At 39.8% G+C, this 17,943-nt stretch overlaps 1 pseudogene; it reads left to right on the top strand.

The window, feature by feature from the left end:
- Nucleotides 1–1,327: 1,327 nt before the first annotated feature.
- LOC137732702 (sugar transport protein MST4 pseudogene) lies at nt 1,328–15,926 on the top strand (annotated as a pseudogene).
- The last annotated feature ends 2,017 nt before the right edge of the window (nt 15,927–17,943 follow it).

Genomic DNA, 17,943 nt, shown 5'->3' with positions numbered 1-17,943 from the left:
TATCTACAAATCAATTAAACTTCATAAAAATTTGTGGATTTATAAATCTATTAAAATCTCTCAAATTCTCAATTGAATACACAACCTTTAGAATTTTAAAAAAAGTTTATAACATTCCAAGTGTAATTGAACAGTAGAATTTTGATTAGGTTTCAATCTCTTAGAAATCTGAGTGTATTCAATTAAGATTTTAAAAAAGTTTATAAAAATCTATGGAGATGATTCTTAATAGTGATATTATCGAGCATGGGGTTTGCTTGGTGGTTTGATCCAAATGCTTAACGAGGAGATCACGACTGATGTGACACTTATATTTATTTCCAAGGTATTTGGAGGATGGCGAGTTTGTTCTAGTTGGTGAGGTTTTGCTTTACCCATCGGCAATGCAATCATGCAACTCATGCGGTGACGGCGCACGTGATTAAGCATGGTGGGAATTTTGACTGGGATGAATTGATAAATGTAGTAGGACTTCTATATCAACCTCAAACAATAACAATGCACAATTTTTATTTTCGATTACTAACGAGATCGCTCAATAGAGAATTGACTTGCGTTAAGTACAAATTACAACATAAAGAAAAAAAAAACTGTAAAAGCTTTTTTTTTTTTTTTTTTTTGAACAAACTGTAAAAGCTATTTAAAACTACAGTTTAGTTATAATTTTCTCAACTTCTATCTGAGTGGTTTCGAGTTTGAAGGATCTGAGAGGCAAAATTCAAACAAAATCTAGCCTCTTGTCGCTCTTGTACTTGAAGATGACTAAAATTTAAATGAAATCCCATGACCGATGAGCAACATAATATTGTTAATCCAATGCCCTTAATTAGTGCAGCTTTATAAGGATAAATGTTGCACATAAAGTAACAAAAATTTTGATTCACCCTAATTAACTTCCTACAATATTATCTAGAAAGAGGCTGGACATTTATGGCCTAATTTGGGATTATTCAATTTCCACAAAAATCCTTTTTGTTTATTAGGTAAATAGTTATTTAAAAATCCGTGTCATATTTATATTTTAGACTGGATCATTATCCAATATTGTTGACTAGTTTATACAAATACATCTCGCTAACCAACAACATCATCAAGAATGATTACCAACCATAGATCATGCCATGTGGCAGTATACTGACCGTGAACGGACTAAAAATCCTCCATTCTCCATGTCGTTCACTTTCTGTTGCCTTCAAGCTGTCCACGTATAAATAAAGCCTCTCGTAATAATGTAAACCTCATTGCAGTCTCTTCCTCATTCGATCCCGGTCACCCAGACGTCTTTACCTAAGTCTGAGGGAGAAGTAGAGAAGTAGAGAAATCAATTATGGCCGGAGGCCTTGGAGCGCCTGACTTCCGGCGGCCGAGACTTTGAGGCAAAGATCACGACAGTTGTGATCATTTCTTGTATATTGGCCGCCAGTGGAGGCCTCATGTTTGGTTATGATGTTGGCATTTAAGGTACGTGTGTAAGTCGTGACGCCCTTTCACTAGTACAAATCTGGCCTAAGGCCATGGGTTGTCTATGACAAATTTGTGTCTCATGATGCACATTTTATGCCTTTTATCTTTTTGATAATCGAATTTTAGGAGTGAGCATTACGCATTCTTTGATGAGTGTTTGGTAGTAGCTTGGGATGTTAGAACTCCGAGTAACACCATATGGCCGATTCAATCCAATCCTATAAAGTTTAATTTGATTTGATTTATTGGCTCGTTGATTATTATGAATGTGAATTTGTTTTTTCCTTCATCTCAATGACATCTTCTAGAATTGGAAAAATATTGTCCTTAGACCAAAAGACAGTTGGTGAATGAATGTTAAATTCTTTTATTGGTAAAAATGCAAGTGAAACTGAAAAGTTATAACTAAATTTTAGTGCTGCTATATGCATTGCCCTATTTTTTTCACCCACCTTATATGTATTCCTCAATCACATTTTAACTAATATGCATGGGGTGAGGAAATAAAATATGTGAGTGGACATAATAACACTCATAAGTTTAATCAAAATGACTCAATTCAAGGGCGAAAAACTAATCAAACTGACTGATCTAATTACACTTGTTATCTTTAGTTAGGGCTTGAGTTCTCTGTGTAATTCAACATTGTGCTGTTTTCCAATGTTATAATGCCTTTTATTGACTAGGAAACTGTAGACATCGAAATTTCGGTGAAATGAATGTTAACCAATAATTAAAATTTCAACGCTCACGTGTCACATAAATTTTACATGTAGCGTGTGACTCAACGAAAAATCGAAATAAATTGGAAAGGTCATCAAATAGGACACGTGTCAATATCTGGCAGAAATGATTTATTTCATCTGATTATTTAAATCCAAAAATCAAGTTTTGGAATTCTATAAATAGGAGGCCAAGGCATTCATTTCAAAAAAAAAGAAAGAAAGAAAGGAAGAAGAGAAAGAAAGAAGGAAATTTACATCACACCAAAACCTTGAAGCCTCGAAACTCTAAAGCTCTCAAGCAAATCCCGAAGGATCAAGAAAACACTCTTCGTTCTTCGTCAAATCCTCCTTCAAAGGTCAAGCCCCAACGGCCCTTGAAGAACTTCCACCGACTCAAGATCAAGCCCCGACGGCCCCTTGAAGAAAGTGTTCATCATCCGTTCATCCTAAGATCAAGCCCCAACGGCCCTTTGGATCAACAACCTCAACAAATCCACACATCCAATCGTTCTTCAAGATTAAGCCCAAAAGCCCTTGAAGATCCGCTCATCCATCAACCTTCAAGATCAAGCCCAAAAGCCCTTGAAGAAATCCATACATCCAGTCTTCAAGATCAAGCCCAAAAGCCCTCGAAGATCCGTTCATCAACTGTTCATCCCTAGATCAAGCCCCGACGGCCCTTTGGATCAACAGCTTATCCACAAACCTTCACCCTACGAAGATAGAATCAGAGGATCAAATTACAAAGAGATTGTAACCCCAAAATCAATACAAACAAAAAATATATTTTGTACACGTATTCTTGTCTCTTGTTTCAGGAAAAATTCGTGTTTACAAATTTGGCACGCTCGGTGGGACTATCTCTACCTCTCATCTCTGTCTCCGTTCAAGATATTCAAGCACAGTCCATGGCTTCAAACAAAGAACAAGTCATGACTATCGGCACTACCTCCATTGAAAGACAGCTGGTTCAGATGAAGGAAACAATTGCAAGGCTGATAAAGACTGCAGAGGAGAAAAACTTGCAAACCGCCGGACTCATCAACCGTCTGGAGGCGCAACATGGTGTCATGGTGAAACCAAGCTCTCTTCCAACTAAGAGGACCGAAGAAGGCTTCAACCCAAATGCCTACGAACTCATGTCAAAGGCTAGGCATGACTTTGCTTCCTCTTCAAATCTTGGAAAGAAGGTTTCAAACACCGTCAACGACAAAGATCGCGACCTCACCAAAACTCAAAAGAAGTTGAAGGAGCATGGTTACGGAGTTGACAACAACCAAAGCACACCTCCAAAATCAATGGCATCAAGCAAGGGACAAGCTGTTCTTGCAACCACCAAAGGAAGAAGCATAAGCACTTCCGCCACGAATGGAGCATCCATTGGCATCACAACCACTCATCAACATGCCGCTTCAAAATTGGTACCGCTAAGCGAGCAAAGGGAACATCAAATGCGCGAGTCTATCATCAACCTAACCTTGCTGGGGGCACCAAAGCATGCTGCTAAGGCGCATAAGATGACATCCCAAAATGGCCAATGGGTTTCTTCATCAGCACCCTGGATGTCTGAAGGAAAGTCATGCCTATTGGTTGCACAAGTCATGACCATCGGCGTCACCTCTGTTGAAGAACAGCTAGCTCAGATGAATGAAGCAATCGCAAAGCTCACACAGACTGTGGAAGAGAAGGACTTGCAGATTGCCGCACTTGTCAACCAACTAGATGCGCTGCCCGACGTAAAAGTCGACCCAAATATTGGCCTATTAAAGAAAGAAGGTGACGAAGAAGAGGAGCCACCAGTGGAGAAAGCTGAAGAGAAGCCGAAGCCAGACCAAGCAATGACATCCATGGGATCTCTCTCTATCCAGCAGCTACAGGAGATGATTGCAAGCACTATCAAGACACAGTACGAAGGAAGCTCGCACGACTCCGTACTGTACTCAAAGCCTTACTCCAAGAGGATTGATGCTTTGAAGATGCCAAGGGGTTATCAGCCCCCAAAATTCATGCAGTTCGATGGAAAAGGCAACCCGAAACAACATGTCGCCCATTTCGTTGAAACTTGCAACAATGCTGGGACAGAGGGAGACTACCTCGTCAAACAGTTCGTGCGTTCGCTGAAAAGTAATGCTTTTGACTGGTACACTGACCTCGAACCTGAGTCTATCAACAGTTGGGACCAGCTAGAAAGGGAATTCCTCAACCGTTTCTACAGCACTCGTCGTACTGTAAGCATGCTAGAGCTGACCAGTACGAAACAGTGGAGAGATGAACCTGTCATCGACTACATAAATAGATGGCGTTCATTAAGCCTGGATTGCAAAGATCGGCTTTCTGAAACCTCCGCCATCGAGATGTGCGTTCAAGGCATGCAGTGGGGACTACACTACATCCTTCAAGGCATCAAACCACGAACATTTGAGGAGTTAGCCACCCGCGCCCATGATATGGAGTTAAGCATCACCCGTCATGGGAAGAAAGAGCAGATCGCCGACTACAAGAATGACAAAGTTTTGGGGCCAAAGGTGGATAAGGCTGCGTGGAAACCCACCAAGGAAGCAATGACGCTCAACACAACTCCAGTCAAAACCCATACACGAGGCAAGGCGATTCAAACCGAAGCTTTTCGTGATCAAGAGATACGTAGACGCACTTTGAAGGAGCTTGAGGAGAAGACTTATCCATTCCCCGACTCTGACGTGGTTTCCATGTTAGATGACTTGCTGGAAAAAAAGGTGATCAACCTACCTGAGTGTAAACGGCCGGAAGAGATGAACCGTACTGACAGTCCAAGGTACTGTAAATTCCACCGCTTCATTGGTCATCCGACGGAAAAGTGCTTTGTGCTAAAAGATCTCATCATGAAGTTGGCTCAGAAAGGGATCATCGAGCTAGATCTTAATGATGTGGTGAAGTCAGACTATACCACCATCACTTCTGGCTCTTTGAACTCAAAATCTTCACCTCAACCGCTGGGGGCATGCTCCAAAACCATGTCAGTCAAGTCAAGTGAAGTTGAAGGATGGACTTATGTCACTTCAAAGAAAATGCACAAGAAACATAGGTCTCCTCCACAAGTTCACTAAACGGAAAGGGGGCAAAGCAGCTACCGTCAACCTTCAAAGCTACATGAAAATGTTGAGGATGATGAAGTTATGACACAAAGATCGTCCGTTGCCATCACGATGCGCGATTTCTTCCCAAAAGACTTCTTCAATCACTCAATCAAGACTCCTTGCTATGAAGATTGCAAGGAGTGCCTCTCTAAGATCGTTTGACAAATTCCAAACGCTCCTCGTTCGCACGAGCATAAAAGGCGACAACCAAACGCTCCTCGTTCGCACGAGCATAAAAGGCGACAACCAAACGCTCCTGGTCTGCACGAGCATAAAAGGCGACACCAAAAGCTCATTGTCTGCACGAGTTGAAACTGCAAACGACACCAAAAACTCCTTGTCTGCACGAGTTGAAACTGCAAACGACGCCAAAAGCTCCTTGTCCGCACGAGCATAAAAGGCGACAACAAACGCTCCTTGCCTGCATGAGCTGAAACTGCAAATGGCACCAAACGCTCCTGGCCCGCAAGAACATAAACTGTGTACGGCAAAATCATCACCAAAATCATCACCAAAATCATCATCAAAACCATCACTCATTTGAACTACGTTATGACTTGATCTCTTCTTTGGAAGAGTACGTAGGCAACTTGAAACTTCAAAACTTCAAGTACAGTCACATCATCAAAAAAAAAAAAAAAAAAAAGGCTTCGAAAGCAAAGGTATCTCATATCATGCTTTTTCCCTATCTTTTTCTTTGTCCTTGTTCTTACTCGCATGGCAAAGTGAAAGAAGCAATCAGCCGGCACTTGGAGTCAGTCTTCCGAACTGGAACGGACTACCTGGAATCTATTCCTGATTGCTTACCTAGTATTGCTCTCGAGTAGTCATCTTCAACGGTTGATACACTGCCAGAGAAGGGACAAGGAAACTTCAATCTTTCCGATTCGTATTCAATACAAATTGGAAAGATTGAACAAAGAAACAGGTCAGCACCTCCACCTCGTACTTGCCTGCCATATCCTGAAACCGCTCGTAGACCTTCGGGGGGAGACCAAAAGAATCCTGCTGCCCAGTTCAAGAGTAGCACAAAGGAAAATCAACGAGCGGAGGAGACCAAAAGAATCCTGCTGCCCAGTTCAAGAGTAGCACAAAGGAAAATCAACGAGCGGAGGAGACCAGAAGAATCCTCCAGCCCAGTTCAAGATCAAGCCTCAATGGCCCTTGAAGAAATCACAAGTCCGATTCAAAATCAAGTGTTCACCACCCTTGAATCAAATTCAACTCCAGATAAAAGGAGTAAGTTCAGACCTTCGGAGGAGACCAAAAGAATCTTCCAGCCCAGTTCAAGATTAAGCTTGTGGAAAATCAACGATTGGAGGAAACCAGAAAATCTTCCAGTCGAACTCAAGATCAAGCCTCGATGGCCCTTGAAGAAATTTCCAGTCGAACTCAAGATCAAGCCTCGACGGCCCTTGGGTTGACATCTACATTAAGGGACTTCAAAACGCATCTTCTACACGTGACAAGCACATGTCTACGACGCGCCTTGAAGTGGGGGCATTTGTAGACATCGAAATTTCGGTGAAATGAATGTTAACCAATAATTTAAATTTCAACGCTCACGTGTCACATAAATTTTACATGTAGCGTGTGACTCAACGAAAAATCGAAATAAATTGGAAAGGTCATCAAATAGGACACGTGTCAATATCTGGCAGAAATGATTTATTTCATCTGATTATTTAAATCCAAAAATCAAGTTTTGGAATTCTATAAATAGGAGGCCAAGGCATTCATTTCAAAAAAAAAGAAAGAAAGAAAGGAAGAAGAGAAAGAAAGAAGGGAATTTACATCACACCAAAACCTTGAAGCCTCGAAACTCTAAAGCTCTCAAGCAAATCCCGAAGGATCAAGAAAACACTCTTCGTTCTTCGTCAAATCCTCCTTCAAAGGTCAAGCCCCAACGGCCCTTGAAGAACTTCCACCGACTCAAGATCAAGCCCCAACGGCCCCTTGAAGAAAGTGTTCATCATCCGTTCATCCTAAGATCAAGCCCCAACGGCCCTTTGGATCAACAACCTCAACAAATCCACACATCCAATCGTTCTTCAAGATTAAGCCCAAAAGCCCTTGAAGATCCGCTCATCCATCAACCTTCAAGATCAAGCCCAAAAGCCCTTGAAGAAATCCATACATCCAGTCTTCAAGATCAAGCCCAAAAGCCCTCGAAGATCCGTTCATCAACTGTTCATCCCTAGATCAAGCCCCGACGGCCCTTTGGATCAACAGCTCATCCACAAACCTTCACCCTACGAAGATAGAATCAGAGGATCAAATTACAAAGAGATTGTAACCCCAAAATCAATACAAACAAAAAATATATTTTGTACACGTATTCTTGTCTCTTGTTTCAGGAAAAATTCGTGTTTACAAATTTGGCACGCTCGGTGGGACTATCTCTACCTCTCATCTCTGTCTCCGTTCAAGATATTCAAGCACAGTCCATGGCTTCAAACAAAGAACAAGTCATGACTATCGGCACTACCTCCATTGAAAGACAGCTGGTTCAGATGAAGGAAACAATTGCAAGGCTGATAAAGACTGCAGAGGAGAAAAACTTGCAAACCGCCGGACTCATCAACCGTCTGGAGGCGCAACATGGTGTCATGGTGAAACCAAGCTCTCTTCCAACTAAGAGGACCGAAGAAGGCTTCAACCCAAATGCCTACGAACTCATGTCAAAGGCTAGGCATGACTTTGCTTCCTCTTCAAATCTTGGAAAGAAGGTTTCAAACACCGTCAACGACAAAGATCGCGACCTCACCAAAACTCAAAAGAAGTTGAAGGAGCATGGTTACGGAGTTGACAACAACCAAAGCACACCTCCAAAATCAATGGCATCAAGCAAGGGACAAGCTGTTCTTGCAACCACCAAAGGAAGAAGCATAAGCACTTCCGCCACGAATGGAGCATCCATTGGCATCACAACCACTCATCAACATGCCGCTTCAAAATTGGTACCGCTAAGCGAGCAAAGGGAACATCAAAGGCGCGAGTCTATCATCAACCTAACCTTGCTGGGGGCACCAAAGCATGCTACTAAGGCGCATAAGATGACATCCCAAAATGGCCAATGGGTTTCTTCATCAGCACCCTGGATGTCTGAAGGAAAGTCATGCCTATTGGTTGCACAAGTCATGACCATCGGCGTCACCTCTGTTGAAGAACAGCTAGCTCAGATGAATGAAGCAATCGCAAAGCTCACACAGACTGTGGAAGAGAAGGACTTGCAGATTGCCGCACTTGTCAACCAACTAGATGCGCTGCCCGACGTAAAAGTCGACCCAAATATTGGCCTATTAAAGAAAGAAGGTGACGAAGAAGAGGAGCCACCAATGGAGAAAGCTGAAGAGAAGCCGAAGCCAGACCAAGCAATGACATCCATGGGATCTCTCTCTATCCAGCAGCTACAGGAGATGATTGCAAGCACTATCAAGACACAGTACGAAGGAAGCTCGCACGACTCCGTACTGTACTCAAAGCCTTACTCCAAGAGGATTGATGCTTTGAAGATGCCAAGGGGTTATCAGCCCCCAAAATTCATGCAGTTCGATGGAAAAGGCAACCCGAAACAACATGTCGCCCATTTCGTTGAAACTTGCAACAATGCTGGGACAGAGGGAGACTACCTCGTCAAACAGTTCGTGCGTTCGCTGAAAAGTAATGCTTTTGACTGGTACACTGACCTCGAACCTGAGTCTATCAACAGTTGGGACCAGCTAGAAAGGGAATTCCTCAACCGTTTCTACAGCACTCGTCGTACTGTAAGCATGCTAGAGCTGACCAGTACGAAACAGTGGAGAGATGAACCTGTCATCGACTACATAAATAGATGGCGTTCATTAAGCCTGGATTGCAAAGATCGGCTTTCTGAAACCTCCGCCATCGAGATGTGCGTTCAAGGCATGCAGTGGGGACTACACTACATCCTTCAAGGCATCAAACCACGAACATTTGAGGAGTTAGCCACCCGCGCCCATGATATGGAGTTAAGCATCACCCGTCATGGGAAGAAAGAGCAGATCGCCGACTACAAGAATGACAAAGTTTTGGGGCCAAAGGTGGATAAGGCTGCGTGGAAACCCACCAAGGAAGCAATGACGCTCAACACAACTCCAGTCAAAACCCATACACGAGGCAAGGCGATTCAAACCGAAGCTTTTCGTGATCAAGAGATACGTAGACGCACTTTGAAGGAGCTTGAGGAGAAGACTTATCCATTCCCCGACTCTGACGTGGTTTCCATGTTAGATGACTTGCTGGAAAAAAAGGTGATCAACCTACCTGAGTGTAAACGGCCGGAAGAGATGAACCGTACTGACAGTCCAAGGTACTGTAAATTCCACCGCTTCATTGGTCATCCGACGGAAAAGTGCTTTGTGCTAAAAGATCTCATCATGAAGTTGGCTCAGAAAGGGATCATCGAGCTAGATCTTAATGATGTGGTGAAGTCAGACTATACCACCATCACTTCTGGCTCTTTGAACTCAAAATCTTCACCTCAACCGCTGGGGGCATGCTCCAAAACCATGTCAGTCAAGTCAAGTGAAGTTGAAGGATGGACTTATGTCACTTCAAAGAAAATGCACAAGAAACATAGGTCTCCTCCACAAGTTCACCAAACGGAAAGGGGGCAAAGCAGCTACCGTCAACCTTCAAAGCTACATGAAAATGTTGAGGATGATGAAGTTATGACACAAAGATCGTCCGTTGCCATCACGATGCGCGATTTCTTCCCAAAAGACTTCTTCAATCACTCAATCAAGACTCCTTGCTATGAAGATTGCAAGGAGTGCCTCTCTAAGATCGTTTGACAAATTCCAAACGCTCCTCGTTCGCACGAGCATAAAAGGCGACAACCAAACGCTCCTCGTTCGCACGAGCATAAAAGGCGACAACCAAACGCTCCTCGTTCGCACGAGCATAAAAGGCGACAACCAAACGCTCCTGGTCTGCACGAGCATAAAAGGCGACACCAAAAGCTCATTGTCTGCACGAGTTGAAACTGCAAACGACACCAAAAACTCCTTGTCTGCACGAGTTGAAACTGCAAACGACGCCAAAAGCTCCTTGTCCGCACGAGCATAAAAGGCGACAACAAACGCTCCTTGCCTGCATGAGCTGAAACTGCAAATGGCACCAAACGCTCCTGGCCCGCAAGAACATAAACTGTGTACGGCAAAATCATCACCAAAATCATCACCAAAATCATCATCAAAACCATCACTCATTTGAACTACGTTATGACTTGATCTCTTCTTTGGAAGAGTACGTAGGCAACTTGAAACTTCAAAACTTCAAGTACAGTCACATCATCAAAAAAAAAAAAAAAAAAAGGCTTCGAAAGCAAAGGTATCTCATATCATGCTTTTTCCCTATCTTTTTCTTTGTCCTTGTTCTTACTCGCATGGCAAAGTGAAAGAAGCAATCAGCCGGCACTTGGAGTCAGTCTTCCGAACTGGAACGGACTACCTGGAATCTATTCCTGATTGCTTACCTAGTATTGCTCTCGAGTAGTCATCTTCAACGGTTGATACACTGCCAGAGAAGGGACAAGGAAACTTCAATCTTTCCGATTCGTATTCAATACAAATTGGAAAGATTGAACAAAGAAACAGGTCAGCACCTCCACCTCGTACTTGCCTGCCATATCCTGAAACCGCTCGTAGACCTTCGGGGGGAGACCAAAAGAATCCTGTTGCCCAGTTCAAGAGTAGCACAAAGGAAAATCAACGAGCGGAGGAGACCAAAAGAATCCTGCTGCCCAGTTCAAGAGTAGCACAAAGGAAAATCAACGAGCGGAGGAGACCAGAAGAATCCTCCAGCCCAGTTCAAGATCAAGCCTCAATGGCCCTTGAAGAAATCACAAGTCCGATTCAAAATCAAGTGTTCACCACCCTTGAATCAAATTCAACTCCAGATAAAAGGAGTAAGTTCAGACCTTCGGAGGAGACCAAAAGAATCTTCCAGCCCAGTTCAAGATTAAGCTTGTGGAAAATCAACGATTGGAGGAAACCAGAAAATCTTCCAGTCGAACTCAAGATCAAGCCTCGATGGCCCTTGAAGAAATTTCCAGTCGAACTCAAGATCAAGCCTCGACGGCCCTTGGGTTGACATCTACATTAAGGGACTTCAAAACGCATCTTCTACACGTGACAAGCACATGTCTACGACGCGCCTTGAAGTGGGGGCATTTGTAGACATCGAAATTTCGGTGAAATGAATGTTAACCAATAATTTAAATTTCAACGCTCACGTGTCACATAAATTTTACATGTAGCGTGTGACTCAACGAAAAATCGAAATAAATTGGAAAGGTCATCAAATAGGACACGTGTCAATATCTGGCAGAAATGATTTATTTCATCTGATTATTTAAATCCAAAAATCAAGTTTTGGAATTCTATAAATAGGAGGCCAAGGCATTCATTTCAAAAAAAAAAAAAAAAAGAAAGGAAGAAGAGAAAGAAAGAAGGGAATTTACATCACACCAAAACCTTGAAGCCTCGAAACTCTAAAGCTCTCAAGCAAATCCCGAAGGATCAAGAAAACACTCTTCGTTCTTCGTCAAATCCTCCTTCAAAGGTCAAGCCCCAACGGCCCTTGAAGAACTTCCACCGACTCAAGATCAAGCCCCGACGGCCCCTTGAAGAAAGTGTTCATCATCCGTTCATCCTAAGATCAAGCCCCAACGGCCCTTTGGATCAACAACCTCAACAAATCCACACATCCAATCGTTCTTCAAGATTAAGCCCAAAAGCCCTTGAAGATCCGCTCATCCATCAACCTTCAAGATCAAGCCCAAAAGCCCTTGAAGAAATCCATACATCCAGTCTTCAAGATCAAGCCCAAAAGCCCTCGAAGATCCGTTCATCAACTGTTCATCCCTAGATCAAGCCCCGACGGCCCTTTGGATCAACAGCTCATCCACAAACCTTCACCCTACGAAGATAGAATCAGAGGATCAAATTACAAAGAGATTGTAACCCCAAAATCAATACAAACAAAAAATATATTTTGTACACGTATTCTTGTCTCTTGTTTCAGGAAAAATTCGTGTTTACAGAAACTTGTGCGGAAAATGAATATATGGGTACTAAAATCCATGAATTGTTATAAGGGAAACAATATTTTCTCTTTTTCCAAATATGTTTTTTTTTTGTTTTTTTGTTTTTTTGTTTTTATGCAAACAATTTAATATTATTTCTTTTTTCAAATAGTTGGTGATCAACATAAAAGCTCCGTGTAATTTTTTTCAATTTTTTTGTGAAATTATATTTTTTTTGTTGTTTTTTTAAGTATATTTGTTGACAAATTATTATTAAGTACAATATATTACGTATATATTAGCTGTGGGTACACTTGAATTTACAAAAATCATTAATTGATACGTTTATATGCAATTTTGGTACGTTTGATTTGATACATATTGTTAATATTGGTACATTATTTTTATTTTGGTACGTTTTATTTTGTACACATTGTGTATTGGTATGTTTATATTATTCTCAATCCTATTTTCTCAATTTGGTACATTTGATTTTGGGGGATTTAAAAATATTTTAAACTATTTTGAAAAGAAAATATCTTCAATCGTAGATAATTATTGCTAAATTGTAACATTATTGTGAAAATAAATTGAATCTAACCAAATTTTTTTTTTTTTTTTAACAATTATCTCTAACGGAAGAGAGTGTAATCAAAAGGCTAGATTATAGGAAATTTGTTACAATATAATGTGCATATAGCACCAAAATTATGACAAAAAAAATTTAATCAAATCACTAAAAAGCATAAATGTTTGATCTACAAAATTCAAAATTGAGGCGTCTATATCAAAAGATCCCTTGTTATAATCACTAATATAGTTGGATTGGATTTAATTTATTTTTAAGAGACGAGAATTCATTGGATTACATATTCTCAAAATTGATTGGTTCTAATTGGTAACAGGCAATATTAAAGGCACCGATCACATTTTTTCGCTACTCTTACTCCAAAAGAAATATATATATATATATATGAATTGTTATAATCGCTAAAATAGTTGGATTGGATTTAATTTATCTTTAAGAGACACAAGAATTTATTGGATTAAATCTAGAATTCTCAAAATTGATTGGTTCTAAACGGTAACAGGCAATATTAAAGGCACCGATCACATTTTTTCGCTGCTCAATTACTCCCCAAAAAAAAAAAAGAGAAAAAAAGAGTTTCATGGTGAGCTCATGTTTAAATAAATGACAAATGCATGGTGAATAAAAACGAAATTATTTGGTTTGTATAGCATTACTAATTAAGTGATAGTGGTGAGAAAAAGTTACCATTATCATCTGCTCGTTTAAACGGCCTATAGATAAATTGGTTCTCAAAATTGTTTCTAAGCTCCTTCAATCAATATGAGAATTTACTGTGCAGCACAAAAGTGAAGCTGATTTGGTTGGCTTCACCTCAATCTAGTTTATCGCTGAAATTTAGTTTCCCTTAATGGATTCCATGAATCATTTTATAGCTACACTTTTACACAGATTCTGTTCAGAAAACAATAAGCATTCTTCTAATTTTAATTTTCATTTTAAATATTGGTATAATATTGTGAATTTGGTGCAGGGGGTGTTACATCCCTGCCCGAGTTCCTGAAGAAATTCTTCCCAGTTGTCTATCAGAAAACTCAACAGAAAGGACTTGACAGCAATTGCTGCAAATAGGATAATCAAGGCCTACAACTATTCACTTCTTCACTCTACCTCGCTGCTTTAACATCAACCTTTGCTGCATCGTACACAACCCGAACCCTAGGCCGAAAACTAACCATGTTGATTGCTGGGGTTTTCTTTATACTTAATTGGAACAGTTTTCAATGCTGCAGCTCAGAACCTTCTAATGCTTATTATTGGGAGGATTTTACTTGGATGTGGCGTTTGCAACCAGGTATCTTAAGTTTCAACTTTATCTCCAACTACCACTGATAGTAGTATTTTGTTTTGAACCTAGCATGTTTGGGAGTGGTTTTGTAGGAAACACTCTTGTTGGGATGATTTCATTAGCACATAATTTTTTTTTTATCAAACCAACACTAATATTAGATACTTCTCCAGAAAGTGCTTTTACAACCAATAAACATTTAATTTCTTTCTCGACAAACCCTGTCAAAAACACTTTTAATTAGCTACAGGAAGGCACTGCATAACTGGCCCTAAAATGCATAAACGTACGAGCACATATATGCAACATGTTATAAACCCATAATTTTATTTTTGACCATGTTGTATTTTCTGTGCATATATCAGGCGGTGCCACTGTTTCTTTCCGAGATTGCGCCTACAAGAATTCGTGGGGCACTTAACATACTCTTCCAGCTCAATGTCACCATAGGCATTCTTTTTGCAAACCTTATCAACCATGGAACTTCCAAGTAAGTCCAATATTGCACCTTAATTTCACAAGAATATGAAGTCATAACTAGTACTTAATGATATGATGAGTAGGTGTTTAATATATTTCGCTAAGCTAAAATGTACATGTGGTTTTTATTTTGGACGTGTACAGTAATTATAATGTATTTTTGCTCCACAGAATTGCAGGGGGATGGGGATGGAGGCTATCATTGGGTTTGGCTGGCATCCTGCAGCTATGCTAACCCTGGGTTCTCTCATAGTGGTAGACACCGCTAATAGTTTGATTGCTCGTGGTAAGTTGGATGAAGGCAAAGCAGCTCTTAAAAAGATAAGAGGTGTTGACAATGTGGAACCAGAATTCTTAGAAATCGTTGAAGCAAGTCGTGTGGCTAAAGAAGTGAAGAATCCCTTCCAAAATCTCCTTAAGCGTAGGAACACGCCTCAGCTAGTCATTGCTGTTATGATGCAGGTCAATAATTGATAAATTATTTCATCTTCGTTTATTTTATAAAACATACAAATTAGTTTATTCTGATATTCTCATTTAGTTAATGTGTTAATGTTTTGTACAGGTGTTCCAACAATTCACTGGCATCAATGCAATCATGTTCTACGCTCCAGTTTTGTTCCAAACCGTGGGATTCAGGAGTGATGCTTCCCTCTACTCAGCTGTTATAACAGGAGCTGTCAATGTCCTTTCAACCGTTGTATCAATCTACTTTGTTGACAAAGCCGGTCGTCGCGTGCTCTTGTTAGATGCCGGTGTCCAAATGTTTCTTTCTCAATTGGTCGTTGCAATAGTGATGGGACTCAAAGTCCAGGACAACTCTAACAACCTTACCCCAGGCTTGGCCATACTTGTGGTGGTTATGGTTTGCAGTTTTGCGTCGTCCTTTGCATGGTCCTGGGGACCTCTTGGGTGGTTGATCCCTAGCGAGACATTCCCGCTAGAGGCTCGCTCAGCCGGCCAGAGTGTGGCTGTGTGCATCAACATGCTTTTCACCCTTATTATAGCACAAGCCTTCCTCTCAATGCTTTGCCACATGAAGTTTGGCATTTTCTTGTTCTTCACTGCTTGGGTACTTGTCATGACAATCTTTGTCACGTTCTTAATTCCTGAAACCAAGGGTGTCCCGATCGAAGAGATGACAGAAAGAGTCTGGAAACAAGATTGGTTCTGGAAGAGATTTATGGACGACGGCACCAGGGGGCGTGCTTGAACTCGTCTCTGTATGACTATAGACTTAAAAGTTCATTTTATCCAAGCCATCAAGTAAACAGTTTTTTTTTTATTTTTTTTATCTTATTTATTCGCAATACCTCTTGAAACTTATCCTACTTCTTCTTAACGTTTAACATTTTGCCACTTAACTCCCTTTGAAATTTGACATTCATCCCACTTAACAAAATTAAGCTTAATTGTTGTTATTATTGTTTAGCTAGATTTTGTCAATTTCATCAAAAAAGTTGACGTGGCCTATAAATATGTGCATGGTTTCCAAGTGTCAGTCTAGGGGATGAGTCGTATTTTGTGGGAATATTTCAAACATAAAGTAAGAGATTAAGTGGTGGAGAAAAATGGAATAAAACTAACAATTGTGTCTCTTGGTTAATGGCCTTTGCTTCTCCTTTTGGACGAACTGAGGACATTGGGCTAAATGTTCAAAAATGAAAAAAAAAAAGATCTTATTTGCCTTAAAGCTCATTTACAATCGAGGGCTGGATTATAATTCTATGGAGTCTATTAGGTCATTATTTGACCTAAAGGTAAGTGATTATGACAACATGATGATAGAAATAGTGATAATAACAATCATTGCATTATGATGGATGATAGATTATATCATTAGAGAATTAAAAAAAATAAAATTCAATAAAATCTTAGAGGAAGCGGTTTTGCTATAACAAAAATCATTTTATAAATGCACTCAAAATCTATTAAAATCTATGACTTTTTAAAATTCTTTAAAATAAATGATGTATGAATACACTTTAATTTTGTAAGCATGAATTCCCCAACATTGGTGCCGGTGACCTGTACCGTCATGTGCGGTAGAGTAAAAAAAAAAAAATGTAAATTGTCCTATTCTCATAAATGTTATAGTAAAAAAATCTATAAATATAGGGTTGAGGTTGTTGGGTTTCCTTAAAGTTTATATTTTTTTTTTCTTACCACCTACATTTTAATATCAATGGAGCATAAAAATCTTAATTAACTTATGTGTAAAAACATGCAAGTGATGGACTGTCCTAGGTAGCTAGGATCTTATTCTTCAAACTCATTGCATTCCTGATTCAAATCTGTACGATTTTTTAAAGTAGATTTGTGTAAAATATTGATGAGTCTATATTATTCTATATATTTAACCTATTCCTAATTTTAATTTATTTGTTAATTTGATAGAATTTTCATACTTTACTTTATATTTCAATTGTAAGACATGTGAATCTACTTTGGGCATTACGTAGGAATTTTGGAGTAATTCCAATTGGAGTTGGTTTGCGAGTATTTCAAGATGATTGTTCCAAAATTTTGTATTTTAATTCAGTGTTGTTTGACCGAGCGAATAAAAGAAGGATGTCTGCGTTGCTTTCCAACATTGACGTTTAGGAACGTTTTGGGCATTTTGACGATCAAGACAGGTTTTTTGAGGAAGGTTCCTTTTGAGGACTTAAAGAGGATGTGTCGACCTACAACAAAGATCTTTTGAGATAAAATCTGAACTGATTTGGTTGGTCAAAAGGGATATTTTCTTTGCGGTCCAAATTCTGACTTAACTAGAAAACCTTTATCTATGGCTTTTTTTTTTATTAACACCTCACATAATGTTGAATACACACATATTAAAATTTAATATTAAATGACTTATATACACTAATATGCAATAACTATTTTGGCCTCATAAAGTTCTAAAAAGTAAAAAAAAATTATAAATACACCTCAAATATCCCAAGATTATTTATCTTCTTCAACTATAAAATCAAACTCAACTCCATTATAGAACAAAACTCTAATCAATGAAATTACAAACACGTTAATTTAAAAAATTATTTTTAACGAATGGAACATGGTTATTAACATCAAGAGGCCTGATGTGAGAGGGGTTGCCTTCCACTGCCAACTGAGACAACTACTCTCACACTGCATCCATAGGGTAGCAAGGTTCGATCTTGACAACATGGCTATAGAGAAAGAGCTTCCGCATGAAGTTTCAAATGATATCAAACTGCTTCGTC

Source organism: Pyrus communis, chromosome 16, assembly GCF_041283825.1.
Source record: "Pyrus communis isolate YQ-2024b chromosome 16, ASM4128382v1, whole genome shotgun sequence".
Taxonomy (NCBI): Eukaryota; Viridiplantae; Streptophyta; class Magnoliopsida; order Rosales; family Rosaceae; genus Pyrus; species Pyrus communis.
The sequence above is the reverse complement of the archived record's forward strand: the minus strand, read 5'-3'. Positions and strand labels throughout refer to the sequence as shown.